Below are 27,573 nucleotides of genomic sequence, written 5' to 3' on the forward strand. Positions count from 1 at the left end.
GTCCAACTAATCTCCTCAATTCTCCTGTTGCAAAGATTGATGGAGACCATTGTGTGATCAATTTGGTCATGACACTGGATATCAGTCATGGGCCTGACTGAAATGAATGGAATCACTTTACTCCACTTTGCGTTGCTTTTACTGTGCAAACTTAGCTAGTCCTGAGGTTTGGGGTCAGAGAAATCAGTGTTGAACCTAAGTCTACTAAGCTCCTTGGATAATTTATTAAAGGAAACTCAGCTTATTCATGCATATTAGTTAGCAGAGGACACATCAATCAGTTCACCTGTCTTATACACATTCTCTCCTCCCAGGGTGTGCTTACCTTCTATAAAAGTTAGAAAAATGTCACACTGTAATGTATATAAAAATGAATTGCTAAAATCATAGTGGTACCTAGCCTCAAAGTTTATCTATGGTTCAATAAGCTATGTAAGATTTGGGATACATTTATAGACCCTAAAAGTAGAAAATGCTCTCTGCAATTTGAAAATATTTGTAATTAATTTCATCACTTAATTTTCTCCTTACACATGTTCAGAGCGTTACTATGGTGAAAACAGTGGAGCAGTCTATCATGCTACCACTGCCCAATAAAGTTTTCATGATGATGGCGGTTGGAAACTTCTTGGATGGAGACTGTAAGTTCCTGTGACCTTGAACTACATTTTCTGTCATTCATGGTGTCAAATTACTTCACTCTTGATTCTTTTCCTTGTTATTCCTGTAGTGGCTTCCTTATTTTCATTCAGATCTGGTTCAAAACATTGGCTGCTACTTTGACCTACACTGACATTTCAAAGGCTGAAGAATAATTAGTGAAATAAAAACCTCATAATTACTTTCTTGCACACACCCACACAAAGCCTTTTGTTGAGCTGGCAGAATGGATTGAGATTTTGTTGTGCTGTGTTTTGTTCTAAATGACTGAGCAAGGAATTAAGGGAAGTGACAGGCGTTTTCTAAAGGCACAAAGTAATTCAGGAGCTATGGCCTTCAGTGCTCACCTAGCTGTGTTGAAACTTTTAGAAGCCGTCTTTCTTCTCATTTTTAACCCTAAGTTCTAACAAAAAGAAGTTCTTCTTTGGATATCCCTTTAAGATAGATATGGTATATCAGTCACAATGGCTGTGTAACTTAAGCTGCTAGATTTGGCTTAGTTAAAAATCCTTATCTATGGATCACTTTCATTTAGATATTTAAATGGCACAAAATACTCAATATCTTAGGAATTTTTCAACAGAATGGACATGATGAAACTGGCTCCTTATGCCTCTTCCCTTTCTTTTAATCTGATTTACTGGACTTTGCATAGGAACCTAACCACAGTTGTAATCAATTGATGGATTGCTTATACATGGCTTTCAGTCAAAAGGAGAGAAAAAGCAGATGGCTTCTGCCTCCTCTGGGTTGAATTCTTTGGTTACTTATGGTTCTCATATTAATTTATAGACAATCATAATACCATATAGTCCTTAGGGTGAATTTTGAACAGGCCTTGATGAGAACTGCTGACTTGTGTGCCACACTCTGTGTGTTTAGTTTTTTTCACAGAAAGATTTGGCTTTGTTTATAAGTTTTATATTTTCATCTTTTGTTTGTACTACTTGAAAAATCTTTAATTTTTACATGATATGATTTATATGTTGAACAAGTATGGCTTTTGTAAACAAAACACAAATCTAAAGTAGGCACTTCTAAAAACATTTCTCAGGTACTCTGTACTTTCTTATAATGCCTGAGTGTTAAGGGGCTTTTCATAAGTGTGTTTTGGTTATTGATTATAGAGATTAAGTTGAAAATTTTAAATGTCCATTAACCTACCTAAAATGATAACAAATTATTATATTTGCACAAGAATACCTTTCTTTCTTTTATTGAGAATAGATTCCCTTTTAACATGTATATCCTGATTACACTTTCCCCTCCCTTTACTCCTCTTAGTTCCTCCCAACCTTCTCTCCTATTGAGAATCCAACTACTTTCTATCACTCAAAGAACATGTTCAAAAAATAAGTTATAATACAATCATTGTTTTTTCAAATTTATTTAATAACTATTTGATTGGTGATAAAAATATAACAGGTCTTGTAGCTTATAGAAAAGTTTACTGTGTCTGTCAAGTAAAATAAAAAAATCATGTCTTATTGCTATTATAAACAGAGTTTGGACCTCATAGATTCTTTGATATGTCTTGGTAACACTAAGGTTCCTTAAAACATAATTTGAGAACTCCTGGCTAGGAAAGAAAATGAGATAATAGGCTAAAAACTTTATTTAAACTCCAGGAACCTGTAAAGTCATGTCTCAAAGATAAAGCATCCCTTTAAGAATGTCAAGGGCGTGTCTTTGAAATGCTAGAATAGACCTTTGGATCTCTGTGGTGAGTAAACAGGTTTCCAAAATAAGCATCCACAAGGGTAGATTTCCTTCTATTAAAATAAAGCACTGAGGTTTTTAGCAGGATGTTGTTGCTATTCACCATTACCTTAAAGTAGAAGAGACAGAGATTACAAAATGAGATGAGGCCCTTTGAACTCTAAAATTCTGATAAACAGAAAGGAGATTTAGATAACTCTGATCCTTTATCATGAAAAAGGAAGAGTAAATCAGAAGCTGGAACAAAGTCTCTAGAAGCTCAGCTCAATGCTGTGGAATATCCTTGCAGAGTTCATCACAGTTATAGAACTTGAGATCCAGAGCCTGTTATTGAAGGAGTGAGCGTAGCCAAAGAACCTTTATGTAGAAGGACACTTGAGATCACCTTGAGAGAAAGGAATGACATCAAACATTTGTGGGTCTCAGGGGTAAGTGAGAATATTTTGATTTTATTACTGAGATGAATCATTGGGAAGACTCTGGCAGTAAGATTCCAGTTTGTTCCTAAAATGTCTTACTGACTAGCCTTGAATCCTTTCCCATTAGACTAGAACTGGTCTTGTATTACCAATGGTGGAAATAACTTATTGGAAAGAGTATTAAATTACCTGTAGCTCTTCATCTAGAAGTGGAACCATGAGAGATTTCCAACATTTATGTTGGCATGTGGACCGAGTTTGCCATTGCTCGGGTCTCATGGATGCAACCATATTACTGAGAGTTTATGGGTGCTACTTTCCTGTTATACATATGAGACACAATTTTTCAACATGTATCCTGGTATACAAGTCTTAGAATCTTTCCTTCATGTGTCTGGCATAATCTGTTCTAATTATATTATAGATATATCAATTGGGGCTGACCATTCTGTGGTCAGTTATTTTATCAAGTTTAACCAGTTGTTACTTTCTGTAATGACCTGTCTTCATCCTGCCTATTTGCTGGGGATGATGGGGTGTGGCACTGGGAGGAGGAAGTGCCAAGTCTGGATTGGAGGTCCACAGTGGCTTCAGATCTCTTCCCTAGGTACCCAGGTGCATGTGGTATACCACTGGGAGGGGAAGTTAGGAACCAAGGATCCGAGGTCTATATTCTCTCTCTGGTAGTGTGCGTGCCAGGCAGAGAGGAAAGACAGACCCATGGATGAGCATAGAACAGTCTGACTGGGAGTGAGTGCTGACTTACTGGAGGGACTGAAGGGAAGAAAGCTTTACTTGGGAGTCTTAGGCTCTTTAGTTGAAGGCTTTTCCCTAGAGCCTGCGAGAGGATTCTGGCTTGTTCATACTAGTTTATTTGATGGTGAATTTAAATATATGCATTTTAGTCAGGGTAAAGCAGGTATTAAATATCTTTTACAGAAAGGAATACCCAGGAGGGGAAACTTATTGGCTGAAGGTTCTGAGCTCTCTAGATATCTCATTATCATGGAGCATAACTCCAGGTGTTATGCCACATGACCCAGTGCCCTTGGTCCTCAGAGGACAGTTGTGGTTACATGTTCCAGAGCAGGTATACAGATAGGTAGGGAGCAGCTCCACTTCTACCTGTCTCAGATCTTTGAGATTCCCTGAGTCTGAGCTCATTCAACCTTGCCAGTTCTTATGTCTTCTTGTAACACAGTGCCATAGACCCTCCAATGGTCTTCATCAGCTTCTTTGATGAGGAGTAAGTGTTATACCAATCTGTCTGTAGGTATCAGGAAATTATTAAAATGCAGTTAGAAATTCTAATGGTTTGGATAAGTGGCAGTAGTAGGGTCTCCTCTAGGTCCCAATGGCTCCCCAGTTGGTTCCTCTAGTTGAATATCCAATACCGAGTGGTCAACCCATATACATGGACTCAGCAGATTTTCTTTATATATTTACATGTTGTGATGTAATCTTATTTGGCGACTTGACTACATTTGAAATCAACTTGTAAAACCTAAGCAGTTGGACATGCTTGTGAGAATTTCTCTTGACTAGATCTTTTGAGACAGGAAGATTCACCCTAAATCTGGACCACATCTTCTAGTGACAGCCTGTGTAAATGGACAAAGAAGAGATTTTCCTTTTGCATTCTTCCTTGCACTCTCTCTGGCAAGCCCATCTACCTGTTGCTGAGGTGTTCTTTAGCTAGTATAAAAACTGATTTCCTTGCAATTCCCTTGCAAAGCAGATGAGACATCTAACCTTGGGGGTTGGAAAACTATTGGATTCCTGTTTTTGTATCAAAAGATACTAGCTGTATCACACCCTGTAAGCCACTCCAAACAATAATAAACAAATACAAACTCTAATAAATGGATACATATTTATCCATCCTTTCCTTCATTCTATCAGTTCCTCTGGGAACTCTGAATCTATATCTATATCTATATCTATATCTATATCTATATCTATATCTATATCTATATCTATATCTATATCATCTATATCTATATCTATATCATCTATATCATCTATATCTATATCTATATCTGAAAAACTCTGAATATATATATATATGAAAAACAGATCATGAATTTGAAAGGGTATGGAGCAAAGGAGGTGTCAGACAGAGGGTACAGAAATGATGAAGAATGGTAAACAGTATACTCTTATATCAGATTCTCAAATAGGAAAGAGGTACTGAGTTTTCACCATGGATCCTAGAATTTCTCCCCCAAGTGGTTCTGGATACCCTGGCAAATGAGCCCAGGAAGAAAGGGGCTGTGACTCTGTGCAGGTAGAACTTGTAGTTTCTGCGCAACATGAGCTAGATCCTGGAAGCTGACCTTGTAGTTTCTTTCCATGCTCTGGTTGTTCTATAGACATTACAAAATATGAAACTTGCCACACTTTTTGAAATATTAAAATCTGGTGTTAAGCTCATAAAACTTTAACCATATTATTCTCTCTACTTTCTTTCTCTTCCTTCCAGTTATTCTTTCATCTCCTGGGTACAATTCCAAAGTCATGGCATGCATGCTGGTTCTGATAGCTTCCCTCTTTCTCTGCATTCTCCAGGAACTTGGCTCATTTGCTTTTCCAATTCATATAAGTACCTCATCCACAAGCTTCCAGGAGGAAGAATTACCACACATTTTTAAAATGTTGCTTGGCTTTCAATTCAATTATTCCTTTGTTATTTGAAAATACTAGGTATTATAAATGTAAACATATTTTGAAAACTATTTAAAAATGTGGGGTATCCTTGCCTTTCTTGGTTTGCTGTAATTTTCATTAAGTTTAGTGAAATAGCATACTTTGCATCATTTCTTCATGTTATCAGTTGAGAAAACCTATGTAGACAAGACAGAAGAGTGAAACACGCATGGTCCACTGAAATTGTTCTTAACTTGAAAGAGACAGCTTGACATTTTAGTACCATGTCACCAATAGTCCTTAGTTTTGCTATTTATTGTTTAAAATTGTATTTCAAACTAACTACATTGTTCAGAAATGTAATTTATTTAATAAATTCTGATAAGGTATCAGCCATAAAAATACTAGAAGTTTTGGTAATAGGCTGCATGGGTACTATCTGCAATATTATCGTATTAAAACTTGAAATTCAGACTAGCAGATAGATTTCTCATTATAAATATTGTTTGTTATGTATTAAGTTTTTGCTCAATAATTGGTAAATTCTGAAAGCAATTTGGGCATTTAAAAATGACTGCCTTTATGTAGCAAGAAAAGGTAATGGAGAGGAACGCCGTCCTTTCATATTAGCGTCTTGCTAATTCAGCAATAAATATTCACCAAAGGGTATGATATCTTGAGATAAGGTCACTGTGACCATCCATTCCATTAAAAATATGTTTATTTTACTTACAGGTGTCATCCATTAAGACAGGCAATTGACGGTTCAGCTAGTAGCCTTTGCCAAGCAAATGAAACTTACTTTTAATGGAACGGAAATTTCTAAATGACCTAATCTCAAGTAGCATGTACTTTGCTGAATATTTATTTATTATGAACTAGTCAGCTGAAAATACAATTTGTGCTGCATTAGGTGATCTGGTTATTTACGAATTGCATTATATCACTTAGAAAAAAAGCTCCCCGAACTAGACTCAGAAAAATATGCTAGTGTCTAACAATCTCTTCAAGTTTTCGCATATATAGCTTCTTTTCTTCCCTCATCTTCTTCTTTCTGCTTGTACATCATCTTCCTATCAATGCTACGCACCTTTCTCGCTCCCCTTTCCCATTTTTTCTTCAGTTTCAGTATTCTTGAATCTCCTGGGGACAATTCAAGTCTCTCATACAACTTCTTTTTTTTCCTTCCATCTTTATTAGATTTGGCATTTCTTATTTACATTTCAATTGTTATTATTCCCTGTCCTGGTTTCCAGGCCAACAACCCCCTAACCCCTCCCCCTCCCCTTCTAGATGGGTGTTCTCCTCCCCATCCTCACCCCATTACCGCTCCCCCCCCAAGAATCCCGTTCACTGGGAGTCCAACCTTGGCAGGACCAAGGGCTTCCCCTTCCACTGGTGCTCTTACTAGGCTATTCATTGCTACATATGAGGTTGGAGTCCAGGGTCAGTCCATGTATAGTCTTTAGGTAGTGGCTTAGTCCCTGGAAGCTCTTGTTCATATGGGGATCTCAAGCCCCTTCCGCTCCTTCAGTCTTTTCTAAGATTCCTTCAACAGGTGTCTCGTTCTTAGTTCAGTGGTTTGCTGCTGGTATTCGCCTATATATTTGCCATATTCTGGCTGTGTCTCTCAGGAGAGATCTACATCCGGTTCCTGTCGGCCAGCAATTCTTTGCTTCATCCATCTTATCTAGTTTGGTGACTGTATATGTATGGGCCACATGTGGGGCAGGCTCTGGATGGGTGTTCCTTCTGCCTCTGTTCTAAACTTTGCCTCCCTATTCCCTCCTAAGGGTATTTTTGTTCCCCTTTTAAAGAAGAAGTGAAGCATCTGCATTTTGGTCATCGTCCTTGAGTTTCATGTGATCTGTGCATCTAGGGTAATTCAAGCATTTGTGCTAATATCCACTTATCAATGAGTGCATACCATGTGAGTTTTTCTGTGATTGGGTTACCACACTCAGGATGATATGTTACATTTCTATCCATTTGCCTAAGAATTTCATAAAGTCGTTGTTTTTGATAGCTGAATAGTATTCCATTGTGTAGATGTACCACATTTTCTGTATCCATTCCTCTGTTGAAGGGCATCTGGGTTCTTTCCAGCTTCTGGCTATTATAAATAAGGCTGCGATGAGCATAGTGGAGCACGTGTCTTTTTATATGTTGGAACATCTTTTAGGTATATGCCCAAGAGAGGTATAGCTGGGTCCTCAGGTAGTTCAATGTCCAATTTTCTGACGAACCTCCAGACTGATTTCCAGAATGATTGTACCAGTCTGCAATCCCACCAACAGTGAAGGAGTGTTCCTCTTTCTCCGCATCCTCATCAGCATCTGCTGTCGCCGGAGTTTTTGATCTTACCCATTCTGACTGGTATGAGGTGGAATCTCAAGGTTGTTTTGATTTACACTTCCCTTATGACTAAAGATCTTGAACATTTCTTTAGGTGTTCCTCAGCCATTTGATATTTTTCAGCTGTGAATTCTCTGTTTAGCTCTGAACTCCATTTTTTAATAGGGTTGTGTCCCTGCAGTCTAAGTTCATGAATTCTTTGTATATTTTGGATATAAGTCCTCTATCCATTGTAGGATTGGTAAATATCTTTTCCCGATCTGTTGGTTGTCATTTTATCCTAAAAACACTGTCCTTTTCCTCACAGAAGCTTTGTAGTTTTTTGAGATCCCATTTGTCTTTCTTGATCTTAGAGCATAAGCCATTGGTGTTTTGTTCAGGAAATTTTTTCCAGTGCCCATGTGTTTGAGATTTACCCCACGTCTTCTTCTATTAATTTGTGTGTATCTGGTTTGATGTGGAGGTCCTTGATCCACTTGAACTTAAGCTATGTACAGGGTGATAAGAATGGATCAATCTGCATTCTTCTACATGTTGACCTCCAGTTGAATCAGCACCATTTGCTGAAAATGCTATCTTTTTTCCATTGGATGGTTTTGGCTCCTTTGTCAAAAATCAAGTGACCATAGGTGTGTGGGTTCATTTCTGGGTCTTCAATTCTATTCCACTGGTCTATCTGCCTGTCTCTGTACCAATACCATACAGTTTTGTTTTGTTTTTTATCACTATTGCTCTGTAATACTACTTGAGTTCAGGGATAGTGATTCCCCCTGAAGTCCTTTTACTGTTGAGAATAGTTTTCGCTATCCTGGGTTTTTTTGTTATTCCAGATGAATTTGCAAATTGTTCTGTCTAACTCTATGAAGAATTGGATTGGTATTTTGATGGGAATTGCATTGAATCTGTAGATCACTTTTGGTAAAATGGCCATTTTTACTATATTAATCCTGCAAATCTGTGAGCATGGGAGATCTTTCCATCTTCTGAGATCTTCTTCAAAAGTTTGAAGTTTTTATCTTACAGATCTTTCACTTGCTCGGTTAAAGTCACATCGAGGTATTTAATATAATTTGGGACTATTATGAAGGGTGTCATTTCCCTAATATCTTCTTCACATTGTTTCTCTTTTGTGCAGAGGAAGGCTACTGATTTATTTGAGTTAATTTTATACCCGTTCACATTGCTGAAGGTGTTTATCAGGTTTACTAGTTCTCTGGTAGAACTTTTGGGATCACTTAGATATACTATCATATCATCTGCAAGTAGTGATATTTTGAATTCTTCCTTTTCAATCTGCACCCCTTTGATCTCCTTTTGTTGTCTGATTGCTCTGGCTAGAACTTCTAGAAGTATATTGAATAAATAGGAAGAGAGTGGGCAGCCTTGTCTAGTCACTGATTTTAGTGGGATTGCTTTAAGTTTCTCTCCATTTAGTTTAATGTTAGCTACTGGTTTTTGTATATGGCTTTTACTCTGTTTAGGTATGGACCTTGAATTCCTGTTCTTTCCAGGACTTTTATCATGAAGGGGTGTTGAATTGTGTCAAATGCTTTCTCAGCATCTAATGAAATGATTATGTGCTTTTTTTTATCTTTCAGTTTGTTTATATAGTGGATAACGTTGATGGTTTTCTGTATATTAAACCATCCCTGCATACCTGTGATGAAGCCTACTTGATCATGATGGATGATTGGTTTGATGTGTTTTTGGATTCAGTTTGCAAGAAATATTGAGTATTTTTGCATCGATATTCATAAGGGAAATTGGTCTGGAGTTCTCTTTCTTTGTTTGGTCTCTGTGTTGTTTAGGTATAAGAGTAATTGTGGCTTTATAGAAGAAGTTCAGTAGCGCTCTGTCTGTTTCAATTTTGTGGAATAGTTTGGATAGTATTGGTATGAAGTCTTCTATGAAGTTCTGATGGAATTCTGCACAGAACACATCTGGACCTGGGCTGCTTTTGTTTGGGAGACTTTTAATGACAGCTTTTATTTCTTTAGGAGTTATGGGGTTGTTTAAATTGTTTATCTGGTCCTGATTTACCTTTGGTACCTGGTATATGTCTAGGAAATTATTCATTTCCTCCAGATTTTCAAATTTTGTAGAATTATATTTTGTAGTAGGATCTGATGTTTTTTTTTAAATTACCTCTTGCTCTGTTGTTATGTCTTCCTTTTCATTTCTGATTTTTTTAAATTTGGATACACTCTCTGTGTCCTTTGGTTAGTCTGGTTAAGGGTTTATCTATCTTGTTTATTTTCTCCAAGAACGAACTTTTGTTTCTGTTGATTCTTTGTATAGTCCTTTTTGTTTCTACTGGGTTGATTTCAGCTTTGAGTTTGATTATTTCTTGTCTTCTACTCCTCCTGGTTGTATTTGCTTCTTTTTGTTCTAGAGCTTTTAGGTGTGATGTCAAGCTGCTAATATATGCTATCTCCTGTTTCTTTCTGCAGGCACTCAGAGCTATGAGTTTTCCTCTTAGCACAGCTTTCATTGTGTTCCATAAGTTTGGGTATGTTGTACCTTCATTTTCATTAAATTCTAAGCTGTCTTTAATTTCTTTCTTTATTTCTTCCTTGACCAGGTTATCTTGAGTAGAGCATTGTTCAACTTTGATGTATATGTGGGTGTTCTTTCCTTATTGTTATTGATGACCAGCTTTAGCCCGTGGTGGTCTGATAGGACACATGGTATTATTTCTATGTTTCTTCATCTATTGAGGCCTGTTTTGTGACTGATTATATGGTCAGTTTTAAAGAAAGTACCATGAGGTGGTGAGAAGAAGGTATATCATTTTGTTTTAGGATAGAATGTTCTACAAATATCTGTTAAGTCCATTTTGTTCATAACTTCTGTTAGTCTGTCTATGTTTCTGTTTAATTTCTGTTTCCATGATCTGTCCATTGATGAGAGTGGGTGTTGCTATATCCTACTATTATTGTGTGAGGTGCAATGTGTGCTTTGAGCTCTAGTATGGTTTCTTTTATGAATGTAGGTGCCCTTGTATTTGGAGCATAGATATTTAGGATTGAGAGTTCATCTTGATGGATTTTTCCTTTGATGAATATGAAGTTTTCTTCCTTATCTTTTTTGATGACTTTTGGTTGAAAATTGATTTTATTTGATATTAGAATGACTACTCCAGCTTGCTTCTTCAGTTCATTTTCTTGGAAAGTTGTTTTCCAGTATTTTACTCTGAAGGAGTCTCTGGCTTTTTCTCTGAGGTGTGTTTCCTATAGGCAGCAAAATACTGGATCCTCATTGAATATCCAGTTTCTTAATCTGTGTCTTTTTATTGGGGAATTGAGTTCATTGATCTTGAGAGATATTAAGGAACAGTGATTGTTGCTTCCTGTTATCTTCGTATTCAGAGGTGCAATTGTGTTTGTGTGCTTGTCTTCTCTCTGTTTTGTTGCAAAACAATTAGTTTCTTGCTTTTTCTAGGGTGTAGCTTGTCTCCTTGTTTTGGGCTTTACTATTTATTATCCTTTGTAGGGCTGGATTTGTAGAAAAGTATTGTGTAAATTTGGTTTTGTCATGGAATATCTTGGTTTCTCCATCTATATTAATTGAGATCTTTGCTGGATACAGTAAACTGGGCTGGCATTTGTGTTCTATTAGAGTCTGTATGACATCTGTCCAGGATCTTCTGGCTTTCATAGTCTCTGGTCAGAAGTCTGGTGTAATTCCGATAGGTGTGCCTTTATATGTTTCTTGACCTTTTTCTCTTACTGCTTTTAATATTCTTTCTTTGTTTTGTGCATTTGGTGACTATTATGTGACAGGAGGAGTTTCTTTTCTAGTCCAATCTATTTGGAATTCTGTAGGCTTCTTGTATGTTTATGGGCATCTCTTTCTTTAGGTTAGGGAAGTTTTCTTCTATGATTTTGTTGAAGATATTTGCTGGTCCTTTTACTGGTCCTTCACTCTCTTCTATGCCTATTTTCCTTAGTTTTGATCTTCTCACTGTATTTCCTTTATGTTTTGGGCTAGTAACTTTTTCTGTTTTATATTATCTTTGACAGTTGTATCAATGATTTCTATGGAATCTTCTGCTCCTGAGATTCTCTCTTCTATCTCTTGTATTCTGTTGGTGATGCTTGTATCTACAGCTCCTTTCCTCTTCCTTTGGTTTTCTATATGCAGTGTTGTCTCCCTTTGTGCTTTCTTTATTGCTTCTATTTCCATTTTCAATTCCTTCACCTGTTTGATTGTGTTTTCCTGTAATTCTTTCAGGGATTTCTGTGCTTCCTCTCTAAGAGCTTCTATTGTTTACTTGTGTTTTCCTGCATTTCTCTAAGGGAGTTCTTTATGTCTTTCTTAAATTCCTCCATCATCATGCTGAAATGTGATTTTAAATCTAGATCTTGCTTTTCTGGTGTGTTTGGATATTCAGTGTTTGTTTTGGTGGGAGAGTTGGGATCTGATGATTCCTTGTAGTCTTGGTTTCTGTTGCTTGGCTTCCTGTGATTGCCTCTTGCCATCACGTTGTCTCTGGTGTTACCTTGTTCTGCTATTTCGGTCAGTGACTTTACCATCCTACATGCCTGTATATCAGGAGTGTTGTAGACCTCTTTTCCTGTTTTCTTTCAGTCAGTTATGGGAACAGAGTGTTCTACTTTCAGGCATGTAGTCATTCCTGTCCACTGGCTTTCAGCTGTTTCTGAGGCCGTGTGTCCTGAGTCCATCAGGCAAGTCACTTGGAGCAGAAAAGTTGGTATTACCTCTGGTGTTGGGCCTGAAGTTGTTCCTTGGGGCTAGGTTTCAGCTCTCCATGAGGGCAGTAACCAGAAGGGTCTGCCCCTACTTCTGAGTCCCTGTGTGCAGGGGGCCCTGATGGTGCTAAATGTTTTCTTCTAGAGTCAAAAATATGGGCAGAGTGTAGTCTCCTCTGGTTTCCCAGGCATGTTTGCCCCTCTAAAGGTCTAGCTCTCCCTCCCAAGGGATTTGGTTTCAGGGGGCTGTTTGACTGGGTCCGTTCAGATCAGGGCACAGTCTGGACCCCAGGGCTCCTGTAGCTTGATTGCCCCTATCTTCCTGTTCCTAGAGGCTCTATACAGTTTCCTCTTGGGCAGGGATGCGGGCAAAGGTCGACAGAAGTGATGGTCTCTCCTGCTCTGCAGTCTCAGGATTGCCTGCATGTCTTGGTGATGAGTTCTCTCTCCCTCGGTGTTTAGGAGCAGGGAGCTGTGGGCTGGGATCAGCAAGGTTTGGGCAACAGCTAGAAACTGGAAGTGTCTGGTCTCAGAGGAATTTTGCCTTTGTGTGTCCTGAGTTCAGCAGGCAGTTCCTTGGAGCAGATATCTTTCCTTTTACTCTACCTCCTTCAAGGACCCTGGCCCATTTATTTTCCATGTTACATAAGCACCTTGTTCTTGAACTTCTAGGAGGCAGAAAGGTCACACATTTTTCAAAGGTAGTTTGGCTTTCAAGCTAAAGAATTATCTGGGTAGTAATCTAGAAGATAAAGAAATAAAGAAAGAAATTAAGAAAGAAAGAGAGAAAGAAATTAAGAATGAAAGAAAGGAAGGAAGGAAGAAAGAGAAAGAAAGAAAGAAAGAAAAAAGAAAAAACTCTGTGAGTCTTGGACCCCTATCTAATATTTTAACCAGAATATTTCATGCTTCCTTTTGCTTTGGTAAAGTCAGACAAGTTTTTAGTTTTCCAGCATCTTTCTTTAGTTTTCCAGTACCTTCCATACTGCTTTTGGACTGGCTAATGATATAATGGTCAATAACCATTTCTTGTTCTTTATACATTTTAGAATGTACTTTCTCCACTCTGTTATAAAGTTATCATCTGGCTTGGTTGAGGACTTCGGTCATTATAGTTACTTAGCCACCCAAGTGTGGGACCCCTCTTCTACATGTTTAGTCTTTTTGTGGTGAAGTAGTGCATAGCAGACTACATCACATCTTTCACTAAGAGTAACATAGTTACTTCTGCTTAGACTTCAGTAATCAGTGTTATATATCCTAATGTACTTTAAATTGAGTTGCAAAGTAGAGACTTATTCTGAGTTTGAAAACAAATGAGAGTACAATCACGCCTGGCCCCCATCACTTCATGGGTCTTTAAGAGAAAGTCACAATATTTGGAGATTGTCAGTTAAGAGTCACTGTGACACCATTAAGCTATAAGCTATTGCTTTTCCTTGACTGCACCTTGGGTATGAATGTTGGATAATTTGTTGAACAATTAAAGGGTTATTAAAGAGTTTTGAATATCATTCCTTCTGAGAATTTCTTATCAGCTTTCCTTATTCATGTTTGAGGAAGGCAATGCTTACTATTTACAAAGTATTCTTGCCTCAGTATCAGTAGGATTTCTGTCTTGCATTTTGAAGACAAAGTATTAGGTAGCCCATGTTGGCTTTATACTTGCTCTATGGATGGTGCTAGGCTTAAACTCCCAATTTTCTCCACTTTGCCTACCAAGCTATGGAATTAGAGTCATACACCATGATTCCCGACATCTCTTAAAGTAATATGAAGCAGACTATATAGATCTATGTCTGATTCCTTCATAGAATAAGTTTGGTTAGTTAAAAGGGCAGATTTGATGTCTGGAGGGCATATTGTATATATACTGGCTGGCAATGAACCAAGCTTCTCATGAGAGCTAACTTTTTTTTATAAGTACAGAAAAATGCTAAGTTCTCTTTGTAGGGTTGAATTTGCTATTTTGTGTAATATATTGGAACATGGAGGTTCCAATGGGATGCTCCCTCAGACAGTCACAAGGATTAGCAGTGGCATTTGCACAGCTGCCAAACAATCAAGAATGGAAACAACCCCTGTAAGGTCACACGACTTTGGTGTGTCTTCATTTACTTCCTTTCATCTGTTAACTGTGGGTCAGTTCATACCCAGTAGTCATTTCAAAAGTGTTCTGGTCTCTGTGGACATAAAAGGCTGAAAACAATGTTTTCAGTAATAGCCAATGCTATTTGAGGAGCCGCTGTATGCCAGAGATGATAAGGAACGTGGCTATGCTAACCTGCTCTGTTATTATCAATAATGATGTAAGATAGTGTCATCACTCCACTTCACAGGGAGGGAAACTGACTCCAACACCTCATATATTATCTGTTCCCAAGATAATCAGATATCCTAAGTGAATGGATTTAAACTCTAATGTGTCTGATACAAAGGCTAGGGTGCCAAATATGTGAATAACTTCAGAGTATGGCCAGATAAGCAGCCCAAATCTTGGAAAGTATTTGCATATCTTTGTTTTGTGACTAGGGAGAAAGCAAACAGTTATTACAATTGAATGATTATGATTTCATGATCAGGACTTGATTATTTAACAGATGTATCCTTCATTGTGCTCTTACAAAGAGCATGATTTAGTAAGAATCCAGAAAGCACTACTTGAAACTTTGATGTATCTCATAATATTCTGGAAAAACTATAAAGAACATGAAGGTCCGTATTTGTTAAATAATATTCCAAAACCACATGGATGAGTTTTGATACTTTTAATGACTCTTTTAAATACACATCTTTGATAGCCATCAAAGTTTAAGAAACACTTTGATGAGGTGTTTGTCAAGGAAACACTTGTGGTATTAGTTCTACAAGGAGGCATAGAGTTGCAAGCTAAGTGATGGTAAAACTAGACTTTTATGCAGATGTGATTATCAAATATTCAATGAAGACTTTTCTGTACTGCTCTATGAGATGAAATTTCAGAGAGTAATTAATGCATTTGATATAAATATGTTGTTTCCCACCCATCTGAGAAATGCTAGTGGTCTGATTTCTTTCATGAATATTCATAATTCTCTATGAAATATAAACAATTCCAATAATCCCTGAAATAAAAAGCAACCCAAGTTCTTATTGAACTAAGTTTTCTCATTAAACTTGCCAACCCAAATATACTTCAATATTTTTACTACATGTATATGAATATACTCAGGAACTTGAGAAACATCAAAGGAAGAACAAAATAACAAAATGAGAAATAAAATTTTAGCAAAATTCTATATTGAAAGACATGAGACTATTCTTGCTATGTGTAAAATGTAGAAATGCAACAAAGTACTGGAATAATAACAAGCAAAGTGTCACAAATATATAATGAAGGGCTATGTTGAAGTAGTAAATATTTTAATGAGTACAGTTATGATGCTATGACAAGAAGAACGTGATAGAAAATAAGAATTGTGGCTTTCAAGATTTTAATGAGATTCTTCGAGAGTTCTATGTAATAAGATGTATATGTTAAAAAGCTGTAATGAGGTGAATACGTGAGATGGTTTAATGAGCTATGTCTCAGGAAGTGTCCTGTAAGATAGGCATCCTTCAGGCTAAATTGAGATGGGTGAAAGGAAAGTGTAATGAGCTGGTCACATAAAGGAGAAACATTATAATTAGATGCATAAAGAAAGGAAAAGAGAGTATATAAATTTTCAAAATATGTAAGATATAATGGGAAGTAGGTTTTAGTGTAATAAGATGCAGAAATGAAATGACAATGAGATACAAAAATGGAATCATGTAATGAGATATGTAAGGACTGTGTAATGAGATGTGCATGTTTAAGGGCTCTAATAAGATGCAAGATGGGAAAGGTGTAATGAGATGAGAACGTTAAATAATCTAATGAGGGGCATGAAGGAAATGATGTCATGTCACAGGAAAATTGAAGGAAGAAATGAGATGTGCATTTTAAGGTCCACGATAAAGTGGATAAAAGAAACCAAAGAGAGTAAGAAGATGTAAAATTCAAATCTTGTTATTATGGGATTGGGTGGGTAATAGAGGAGGTGTTTACTTCTCATCATCTTTGAGATCATTCTTCTCCAAGTACTTATTCTTTCTTGGAAAGTCCAAACATATTCTTGGCACATTCTTTCTGAAGCTGTAGTGATTTAAATGATTCCTATTTTCAATGAGCCATATATACCTACAGGAAAATTTGAAGTTAGCTAACAATGCTGTATAAAGGTTACAAGAATGGAATTGTTTATAGGTCAAAGTGTTTCCATATTTGAATGTAGTATTTGCTTTTATTCTACTTATTTAATTTTGTTACATGTTTTTATTCTTTTGGTTCCTCTATTATTTATTTTCACATTAGTTGATCTGGTCCTTTTAGAAACTTGCCTAATATCAAAATAATCTATTCTATTTTATTTGCATCTTAAAAACAAAACAGAAACAAAATGTAACACAGATGTGTGTTTATGATTTATTTCTTTTAAAATAAAGTACAATATAGCTAGTTTCCTGAGCAATGATTGTAAGATAGCTGTTTGCCCTTCCCAATGAGGGTTAGGTCTAATTCAACTGTTTTTATCCATTGGCAATAGAAATAGATATTTGTTAATTCTTGTGTAATGGTAAGGCATAGTACTGAAAGATATACTCATAAGACTGCAAATAAATTGTATACTGGTAAAACTGAGCAAGCGATTGCGGATAGACAGTCAGTTTACTTCCAGAGAGTCCTCTTACACAAACTCCAGATTCCTCAACACTTTATTCATATGTTTCTTGAGAAAACTGTCCTTTTTTATAAAGCACCAAGTCCTCAATGAGCACGCCTTGTTTCTTACCGGGCATCTCTTCACTTCATCTACCAACAATTCTCTATATTCAGAAGCTCAAGTGCTATTTTAATCAAACTTGGAAAGAAATAACAGAGTGATTCATTATTGATCTCCTCAACTTGAGTACTTGTTGTTTCAGATCTCACCCGTGAGGATTTTTCAGTCCACAACAGCCTCCTGGGATGACAAACCCAGAGAAAACTGCAATGGCCTCACGTTTTGCTTTAGTGTTTGAATACTCTGTAAAATTCACCTGGGAAGGCAGACAGGGACAAAGAAAACCTTGTTCAAACACTTACAAACTCAATGCAGCTGTATAGAATTTGTTGTAGTAATCTCAATCATTTACATAGAATGACCTGTGACAGGCTATGCATAACTGACCCAAGACCCAGCGACAGCCTCAATTTTGCTCCAGGAAGCATACACTTGGCAGGTAGTAGAGAAAGCTCATCTCTACTTTCTTAGGACACTGACCTGTTTTCACTTGTCATTCGTCCAGTAAAACCTTATCTAGGGTATTGATTAATTTTACATATTTTTCTCAACTTTTTATTATTCTTCATTCTCCTTGACCATTTTGGTGGCAATGAAGATCGGTCTTAATCTCTATGAAACCCATAGAACATCATTCCTAGTACTGAAAACCTAGCTAGATTCCTGGGGGCTAGTGAGGTTATGAAACTCAGAAACGAACCTACTACAGCTATTTTGTTAGAAAAGCATAAATCTTTTGATATTTTAAAACTTGTTCTTACCATAACTGTATCTACCATCACTTTTCAAAGGAAGTTTCTTTTTATGACAAGTAGAGACTTTCATAGCAAACAGTAATTGGATACAATATAGATATTAACAGATCATTGGGAATCCAGAACCTATGGATGTATCTACATTATAGATCTTCCATCAATGACCCAGAAAAAAAATGAGAAGAGAAGCTGAATTGTTTTGAGACCCAAGATACCAGGAGTTGGATGCAAAACAGTGTTTCCCAGAAATGACTGCACAAACAAACCTGGAAAAAATAGCAGTAAAAAAAAACAATATGATTTAGATAAAGACTGATCTAGTTCATTTCTCAGATATCTGCATCCTGGAATACCAATTCTCCTGGTCATTTTTCCCTCCAAAGAAGGACAGTCCCTCTGGAGCCATGTTTCTCCTTTAGAGAAGAAAATGAGCAAAGTATTCCTTTGCTTGAGTTTGAACTTTGCCTGCTTTACTAATGACAAAGCTTCAGGTGACATTTTACTGTCAGTACAGCTATGATTGATGCTTTTATCATGTACTTTGCATAAAGTCCTTTGTTTTAATAATTTTCCTAATGCTTTATTCCCTCTGGACTTAAGAAAAGCAAAAGCATAGAGCTTATACACTGTAAAGAGAAAAGAAGAAGCATCGCAGTTTCAAAAGTAGTCAGTGAGGAAGTAAATGCAACAAGGATCATCAGGTAAGAGAGAGGAATGAAGTGAGGCCAAGTAGCCCACTGAATGCAAGATGGCTGACTTCAGCTATTAAAATTACACGTTTAGTGTTGTGCTGGAAGTCAAAATCACAATTATACATAGTTCATGAGAGCCATCAAGACAAGTTGAAAAATAATGAAATGGTATAAAAGATACTAAGAAATGCAAATAAAAAGAAAACATGGATATTCAATATGAATATTAAGCAGCATAAAGTCTATGACTATAAAGACTAAATAGGAAAAAGAAAGATTAGTGATCCCTAGAGCTATAATTTATCAGGAAGATATGACAGTCATAAATCTTTCAGGTTCAAATAACAGTTCATCTAAACATGTAAATTGAAAATTATTAGAAATACAAAACCTTGATTAATATGCTCTTTGATAAGAGCACTTTAATTGAAGTTTTTCATAAGATAGTAGAAAGTTATTAGAAAAAGAAAAATGTATTAAATAACTCAATCAAGACTAATTTATAAATATTCATATATCATAACACCCTCTAAAAAAAGAGCATAATTATGTCATTTGCTCATAGAGTGATACAAAAATTCTACCAAGTATCAGCACAAACAAAATCTTAGCACATTATATAAGGGAATCTGCAAGCTAGTTATACTGAATTTTGAGAATAGTCTAGTAAATTTAAGTTTTGAAAAATTTAAAAAAAACTAACTAAAACTAAATTTCTGATACAGTCTTGGATTACTGAATATCAAAACCTAAATCCTAAGACATTTCCCTAGTAAGACAATGAAATTATAGGGGTAAAGCTTACCCAATAGAGCTGTAGCTTAATAGAGGTGCTGCAAAAGACAAATGCCTTCATAAATTCAGGAAAAAACTAAATAATCACAATTCAGGTATATAATCATAAACTCTTTAAGTTAAAAATGATGGTGGAGTACTTTACCTATCTGAGAAATATGATGGCCTGGATGTTATTGTATATCATATGCTATGATTTACATAATTCTGGTTGTACTCGATTTATGTCTGAGGAAAGAAAGCTTTTTTGTTGTTGTTCTTTATTTTTAATTTGGAGAGAAAGCTGGAGATTAGTACTAATGCTATGATTGAATCAGGAATTTGCGTGTCCAAATGCTAAAAGTTCTTGTCCTCAATTGTTTTTTTAACCAATCAATAAAGATTCCAATGACCAATGGTTAGGTACAGCGTGGGAACCTTAGATGTGCACTGTCCGGGATTCAGAGGACACAGAGAGGAACAGGAGAGAGTTGTCATGACTCAGGGAAAGAAGGATACGACCCTGTAGTTGCAGGAGATAAAGCCAGCCATGTGAGAATTCAGGTGCGTGGCCACTGCCCACTTCCATGATTGAGCCTGGGGTAGCAGGAGAAGGTTTAGGAGTGCCCAGCCTTGGAGGTAGCCACAGCATTTTAAAAATAGGCTGTGTGACAGTCTTTCATTCTCGAATCCAAAGATAGCTGGTGTGCGCGTGCGTGCAATCTGTTGGGAACCAAAGCAGTGTATCAGACACTCGCCGAAACCGCCATAGATTAGACACTTCTACGTCAAATTGCATCAGAAATTCAACATTTATTTCTTGAAGTAAAAAGAGGCCTAATTCAGAACCTGGTAAACTGAGCACAAAAGTCCTACTGCCAAAATTCACTCATGAATATGAAAGGGAAGTATGTCCAATACATAAATAAATAAACGCGCGTGCGCGCGCGCGCGCGCACACACACACACACACACACACACACACACACACACACACTGAATTAGAAAAATATGTTTTTAATATAAAAGAGAAGATGGAATTTGATAAGAACTAAAATGCACTCTTATGAAATATTAACTAGAAAGAAGTAACTTTTAAAAATTATGTATTATAATTTAACAAATAAGTAATAACGTAATGAAACACTAATGCTGTGGTTTTTGAAACATGCCCATCACAATGCCCACTCTAAATAACGTTGTTTAGTGCTATTTGGAATGGTTTTAGAGGTAAAACCTGTATGCAAAATTTCACTTAATACAAAATATATTATTTTAATAAGTGTATTCAATACAGTTTATCTAAAAATATAGTTATTGAACAAATACGTCAAAATTCAGACATTTCAAACTATCAAAGATTTCCCTCTATTGTCTCAAACACTAAAGATTAGAAAAAGAGCCAACATTTTAGCAAATACTTTTAACTTTTGCTTTTCCTTATTTTTTTCTCTGTTTCTAAGAGAGTGTTCCTTCACCCACCCACACACTCACTCCCACCTCTCAGCCCTGGCATTCCCCTACACTGAGGCATCTAGCAGATGGAGCTATAGGTTCATCCCAGTGTTCTCTTGGGATGGTGCTTTAGTCTCTGGGAGCTCTAGGGAGTCTGGGGGTTGATTTTGCTGTTGTTGTTGTTCTTTTTTTTTTTTTATGTTTACTCCTTTTTTTTTTTTTTATTAACTTGAGTATTTCTTATATACATTTCGAGTGTTATTCCCTTTCCCGGTTTCCGGGCAAACATCCCCCTCCCCCCTCCCCTTCCTTATGGGTGTTCCCCTCCCAACCCTCCCCCCATTGCCGCCCTTCCCCCATAGACTAGTTCACTGGGGGTTCAGTCTTAGCAGGACCCAGGGCTTCCCCTTCCACTGGTGCTCTTACTAAGATATTCATTGCTACTTATGGGGTCAGAGTCCAGGGTCAGTCCATGTATAGTCTTTAGGTAGTGGCTTAGTCCCTGGAAGCTCTGGTTGCTTGGCATTGTTGTACATATGGGGTCTCGAGCCCCTTCAAGCTCTTCCAGTTCTTTCTCTGATTCCTTCAACGGGGGTCCTATTCTCAGTTCAGTGGTTTGCTGCTGGCATTCGCCTATGTATTTGCTGTATTCTGGCTGTGTCTCTCAGGAGCGATCTACATCCGGCTCCTGTCGGTCTGCACTTCTTTGCTTCATCCATCTTGTCTAATTGGGTGGCTGTATATGTATGGGCCACATGTGGGGCAGGCTCTGAATGGGAGTTCCTTCAGTCTCTGTTTAAATCTTTGCCTCTCTCTTCCCTGCCAAGGGTATTCTTGTTCCCCTTTTAGAGAAGGAGTGAAGCATTCACATTTTGATCATCTGTCTTGAGTTTCACTTGTTCTAGGCATCTAGGGTAATTAAAGCATTTGGGCTAATAGCCACTTATCAGTGAGTGCATACCATGTATGTCTTTCTGTGATTGGGTTAGCTCACTCAGGATGATATTTTCCAGTTCCAACCATTTGCCTACGAATTTCATAAAGCCGTTGTTTTTGATAGCTGAGTAATATTCCACTGTGTAGATGTACCACATTTTCTGTATCCATTCCTCTGTTGAAGGGCATTTGGGTTCTTTCCATTTTCTGGCTATTATAAATAAGGCTGCGATGAACATAGTGGAGCAGGTGTCTCTTTTATATGTTGAGGCATCTTTTGGGTATATGCCCAAGAGAGGTATAGCTGGATCCTCAGGCAGTTCAATGTCCAATTTTCTGAGGAACCTCCAGACTGATTTCCAGAATGGTTTTACCAGTCTGCAACCCCACCAACAATGGAGGAGTGTTCCTCTTTCTCCACATCCTCGCCAGCATCTGCTGTCACCTGAGTTTTTGATCTTAGCCAATCGCACTGGTGTGAGGTGAAATCTCAGGGTTGTTTTGATTTGCATTTCCCTTATGACTAAAGATGTTGAACATTTCTTTAGGTGTTTCTCAGCCATTCGGCATTCCTCAGCTGTGAATTCTTTGTTTAGCTCTGAACCCCATTTTTTAATAGGGTTATTTGTTTCCCTGCGGTCTAACTTCTTGAGTTCTTTGTATATTTTGGATATAAGGCCTCTATATGTTGTAGGATTGGTAAAGATCTTTTCCCAATCTGTTGGTTGCCGTTTTGTCCTAACCACAGTGTCCTTTGCCTTACAGAAGCTTTGCAGTTTTATGAGATCCCATTTGTCGATTCTTGATCTTAGAGCATAAGCCATTGGTGTTTTGTTCAGGAAATTTTTTCCAGTGCCCATGTGTTCCAGATGCCTCCCTAGTTTTTCTTCTATTAGTTTGAGTGTGTCTGGTTTGATGTGGAGGTCCTTGATCCACTTGGACTTAAGCTTTGTACAGGGTGATAAGCATGGATCGATCTGCATTCTTCTACATGTTGCCCTCCAGTTGAACCAGCACCATTTGCTGAAAATGCTATCTTTTTTCCATTGGATGGTTTTGGCTCCTTTGTCAAAAATCAAGTGACCATAGGTGTGTGGGTTTATTTCTGGGTCTTCAATTCTATTCCATTGGTCTATCTGTCTGTCTGTGTACCAATACCATGCAGTTTTTATCACTATTGCTCTGTAATACTGCTTGAGTTCAGGGATAGTGATTCCCCCTGAAGTCCTTTTATTGTTGAGGATAGCTTTAGCTATCCTGGGTTTTTTGTTATTCCAGATGAATTTGCAAATTGTTCTGTCTAACTCTTTGAAGAATTGGATTGGTATTTTGATGGGGATTGCATTGAATCTGTAGAGCGCTTTTGGTAAAATGGCCGTTTTTACTATATTACTCCTGCCAATCCATGAGCATGGGAGATCTTTCCATCTTCTGAGGTCTTCTTCAATTTCCTTCTTCAGTGTCTTGAAGTTCTTATTCTACAGATCTTTTACTTGCTTTGTTAAAGTCACACCGAGGTACTTTATATTATTTGGGTCTATTATGAAGGGTGTCGTTTCCCTAATTTCTTTCTCGGCTTGTTTCTCTTTTGTATAGAGGAAGGCAACTGATTTATTTGAGTTAATTTTATACCCAGTCACTTTCCTGAAGTTGTCTATCAGCTTTAGTAGTTCTCTGCTGGAACTTTTGGGATCACTTAAGTATACTATCATATCATCTGCAAATAGTGATATTTTGACTTCTTCTTTTCCGATCTGTATCCCCTTGACCTCCTTTTGTTGTCTGATTGCTCTGGCTAGAACTTCAAGAACTATATTGAATAAGTAGGGAGAGAGTGGGCAGCCTTGTCTAGTCCCTGATTTTAGTGGGATTGCTTCAAGTTTCTCTCCATTTAGTTTAATGTTAGCAACTGGTTTGCTGTATATGGCTTTTACTATGTTCAGGTATGGGCCTTGAATTCCTATTCTTTCCAGGACTTTTATCATGAAGGGGTGTTGAATTTTGTCAAATGCTTTCTCAGCATCTAATGAAATGGTCATGTGGTTCTGTTCTTTCAGTTTGTTTATATAATGGATCACGTTGATGGTTTTCCGTATATTAAACCGTCCCTGCATGCCTGGGATGAAGCCTACTTGATCATGGTGGATGATTGTTTTGATGTGCTCTTGAATTCGGTTTGCCAGAATTTTATTGAGTATTTTTGCGTCGACATTCATAAGGGAAATTGGTCTGAAGTTCTCTTTCTTTGTTGTGTCTTTGTGTGGTTTAGGTATAAGAGTAATTGTGGCTTCGTAGAAGGAATTCGGTAGGGCTCCATCTGTTTCAATTTTGTGGAATAGTTTGGATAATATTGGTATGAGGTCTTCTATGAAGGTTTGATAGAATTCTGCACTAAATCCGTCTGGACCTGGGCTCTTTTTGGTTGGGAGACCTTCAATGACTGCTTCTATTTCCTTAGGAGTTATGGGGTTGTTTAACTGGTTTATCTGTTCCTGATTTAACTTCGATACCTGGTATCTGTCTAGGAAATTGTCCATTTCCTGAAGATTTTCAAATTTTGTTGAATATAGGTTTTTATAGTAAGATCTGATGATTTTTTGAATTTCCTCCGAATCTGTAGTTATGTCTCCCTTTTCATTTCTGATTTTGTTAATTTGGACGCACTCTCTGTGTCCTCTCGTTAGTCTGGCTAAGGGTTTATCTATCTTGTTGATTTTCTCAAAGAACCAACTTTTGGTTCTGTTGATTCTTTCTATGGTCCTTTTTGTTTCTACTTGGTTGATTTCAGCTCTGAGTTTGATTATTTCCTGCCTTCTACTCCTCCTGGGTGTATTTGCTTCTTTTTGTTCTAGAGCTTTTAGGTGTGCTGTCAAGCTGCTGACATATGCTCTTTCCTGTTTCTTTCTGCAGGCACTCAGCGCTATGAGTTTTCCTCTTAGCACAGCTTTCATTGTGTCCCATAAGTTTGAGTATGTTGTATCTTCATTTTCATTAAATTCTAAAAAGTTTTTAATTTCTTTCTTTATTTCTTCCTTGACCAGGTTATCATTGAGTAGAGCATTGTTCAATTTCCACGTATATGTGGGCATTCTTCCCTTATTGTTATTGAAGACCAGTTTTAGGCCATGGTGGTCCGATAGCACGCATGGGATTATTTCTATCTTTCTGTACCTGTTGAGGCCCGTTTTTTGACCAATTATATGGTCAATTTTGGAGAAAGTACCATGAGGAGCTGAGAAGAAGGTATATCCTTTTGCTTTAGGATAGAATGTTCTACAAATATTCGTTAAGTCCATTTGGCTCTTGACTTCTCTTAGTCTGTCGACATCACTGTTTAATTTCTGTTTCCATGATCTGTCCATTGATGAGAGTGGGGTGTTGAAATCTCCCACTATTATTGTGTGAGGTGCAATGTGTGTTTTGAGCTTTAGTAAGGTTTCTTTTACGTATGTAGGTGCCCTTGTATTTGGGGCATAGATATTTAGGATTGAGAGTTCATCTTGGTTGATTTTTCCTTTGATGAATATGAAGTGTCCTTCCTTATCTTTTTTGATGACTTTTAATTGAAAATTGATTTTATTTGATATTAGAATGGCTACTCCAGCTTGCTTCTTCTGACCATTTGCTTGGAAAGTTGTTTTCCAGCCTTTCACTCTGAGGTAGTGTCTGTCTTTGTCTCTGAGGTGTGTTTCCTGTAGGCAGCAGAATGCAGGGTCCTCGTTGCGTATCCAGTTTGTTAATCTATGTCTTTTTATTGGGGAGTTGAGGCCATTGATATTGAGAGATATTAAGGAATAGTGATTATTGCTTCCCGTTATATTCATATTTGGATGTGAGGTTATGTTTGTGTGCTTTCATTCTCTTTGTTTTGTTGCCAAGACGATTAGTTTCTTGCTTCTTCTAGGGTATAGCTTGCCTCCTTATGTTGGGCTTTACCATTTATTATCCTTTGTAGTGCTGGATTTGTAGAAACATATTGTGTAAATTTGGTTTTGTCATGTTGTTGTTGTTCTTATGGGGTTGCAAACCTGTTCAGCTACTTCAGTCCTTTCTCTAACTCCTCCATTGGAGATCCTGCTCTCAGTTCAAGGGTTGGCTGCAAGCATCTGCCTCTGTATTTCTCAGGCTCAGGCAGAGTCTCTCAGGAGACGGCTATGTTAGGCTTCTGTCAGCATGCACTTCTTGGCATCCATGATATTGTCTGCGTTTGGTGTCTGTATACGGGATGGATTCCCCCAGGTCTGGCTGTCTCTGGATGGCCTTTTCTTCAGTCTCTGCTCCACATGTTGGCTTCATATTTCCTCCTGTGAGGATTTTTGTTCCCCCTTCTAAAAGGGTCTGAAGCATTCACACTTTGGTCTTACTTCTTCTTGAGCTTCATGGGGTTTGTGAATTGTATCTTGGGTATTCCAAGCTTTTGGGCTAATATGGGCTTATCAGTGAGTGCATACCATGTATGTATTTTGTGATTGGCTTACCTTGTTCAGGATCATATTTTCTAGTTCCATCCACTTGCCTATGAATTTTACAAAGTCATTGTTTTTTAATAGCTGAGTAGTACTCCATCGTGTAAATGTACCACATTTTCTGTATCCATTTTTCTGTTGAAGGATATATGGGTTCTTTCTAGCTTCTGGCTGCTATGAATTAGGCTGCTATGAACACAGTGAAACATGTATACTTTTTATATGTTGGAGTATCTTTTGGGTATATGCCCAAGGGTGGTATAGCTGGGTGGGTTCTCAGGTAGTACTATGTCCAATTTTCTGTGGAACTCCACACTGATTTCCAGCTTGCAATCCCACCAACAATGGAGAAGTGTTCATCTTTCTCTATATCCTTGCCAGTATTTGTTGTTACCTGAGTTTTTGACCTAAGCTATTCTAACTTGTGTTGTGTATAGTTTTCGCTATCCTGGGGTTTTTGTTATTCCAAATGAATTTGCAAATTATTCTTTCTAACTCTGTGAAAAATTGATTTAGGATTTTCATGGGGATTGCATTGGATCTGTGAATTGTTTTCAGCAAGATGGCCAGTTTTACAATATAAAGCCTGCCAATCCATGAGCATGGGAGATCTTTCCATCTTCTGAGACCTTCATTTTTTTCTTCAGAGACTTGAATTTCTTGTCATACTGTCTTTCACTTGCTTGGTTAGGGTCACATCAAGGTATTTTATATTATTTGTGAATATTATAAAGTGTGTTGTTTTCCTAATTTCTTTCTCAGCATGCTTATCCTTTGAGTAAAGGAAGGCTACTTACTTGTTTGAGATAATTTTATATCCAGCCACTTTGCTGAAGTTGTTTATCATCTGTACAAGCTCTCTGGTGAAATTTTTGGGGTCATTAAGCATATTATAATATCATCTGCAAATAGTGATATTTTTCCTTTGCAATTTGTATCCCTTTGACCTCCCTTTGTTATCTGATTGCTGTGGATTGGACTTTGAATATACTGAATTAGTAGGGAGAGAGTGGGCAGCCTTGTCTAGTCCCTGATTTTAGTGGGATTGCTTCAAGTTTCTCTCCCTTTAGTTTAATGATAGCTACTTGTTTACTGTATATGGCTTTTACCATGTTTAGGTATGGGCCTTGAATTCCTGAT

General features: G+C 37.3%; 1 long non-coding RNA gene across 1 annotated transcript in view; it reads left to right on the top strand.

Moving 5' to 3' along the window:
• Positions 1–535: 535 nt before the first annotated feature.
• LOC134479376 (uncharacterized) overlaps positions 536–27,573 on the top strand; it is a 99,135-nt gene continuing 72,097 nt past the window's right edge. The window contains exon 1 of the long non-coding RNA XR_010052651.1: positions 536–641. This is a non-coding gene — a long non-coding RNA (uncharacterized LOC134479376). The remainder of the gene's footprint in view (positions 642–27,573) is intronic.

Source organism: Rattus norvegicus, chromosome 6 (genome assembly GCF_036323735.1).
Source record: "Rattus norvegicus strain BN/NHsdMcwi chromosome 6, GRCr8, whole genome shotgun sequence".
In the NCBI taxonomy this organism is placed as follows: Eukaryota; Metazoa; Chordata; class Mammalia; order Rodentia; family Muridae; genus Rattus; species Rattus norvegicus.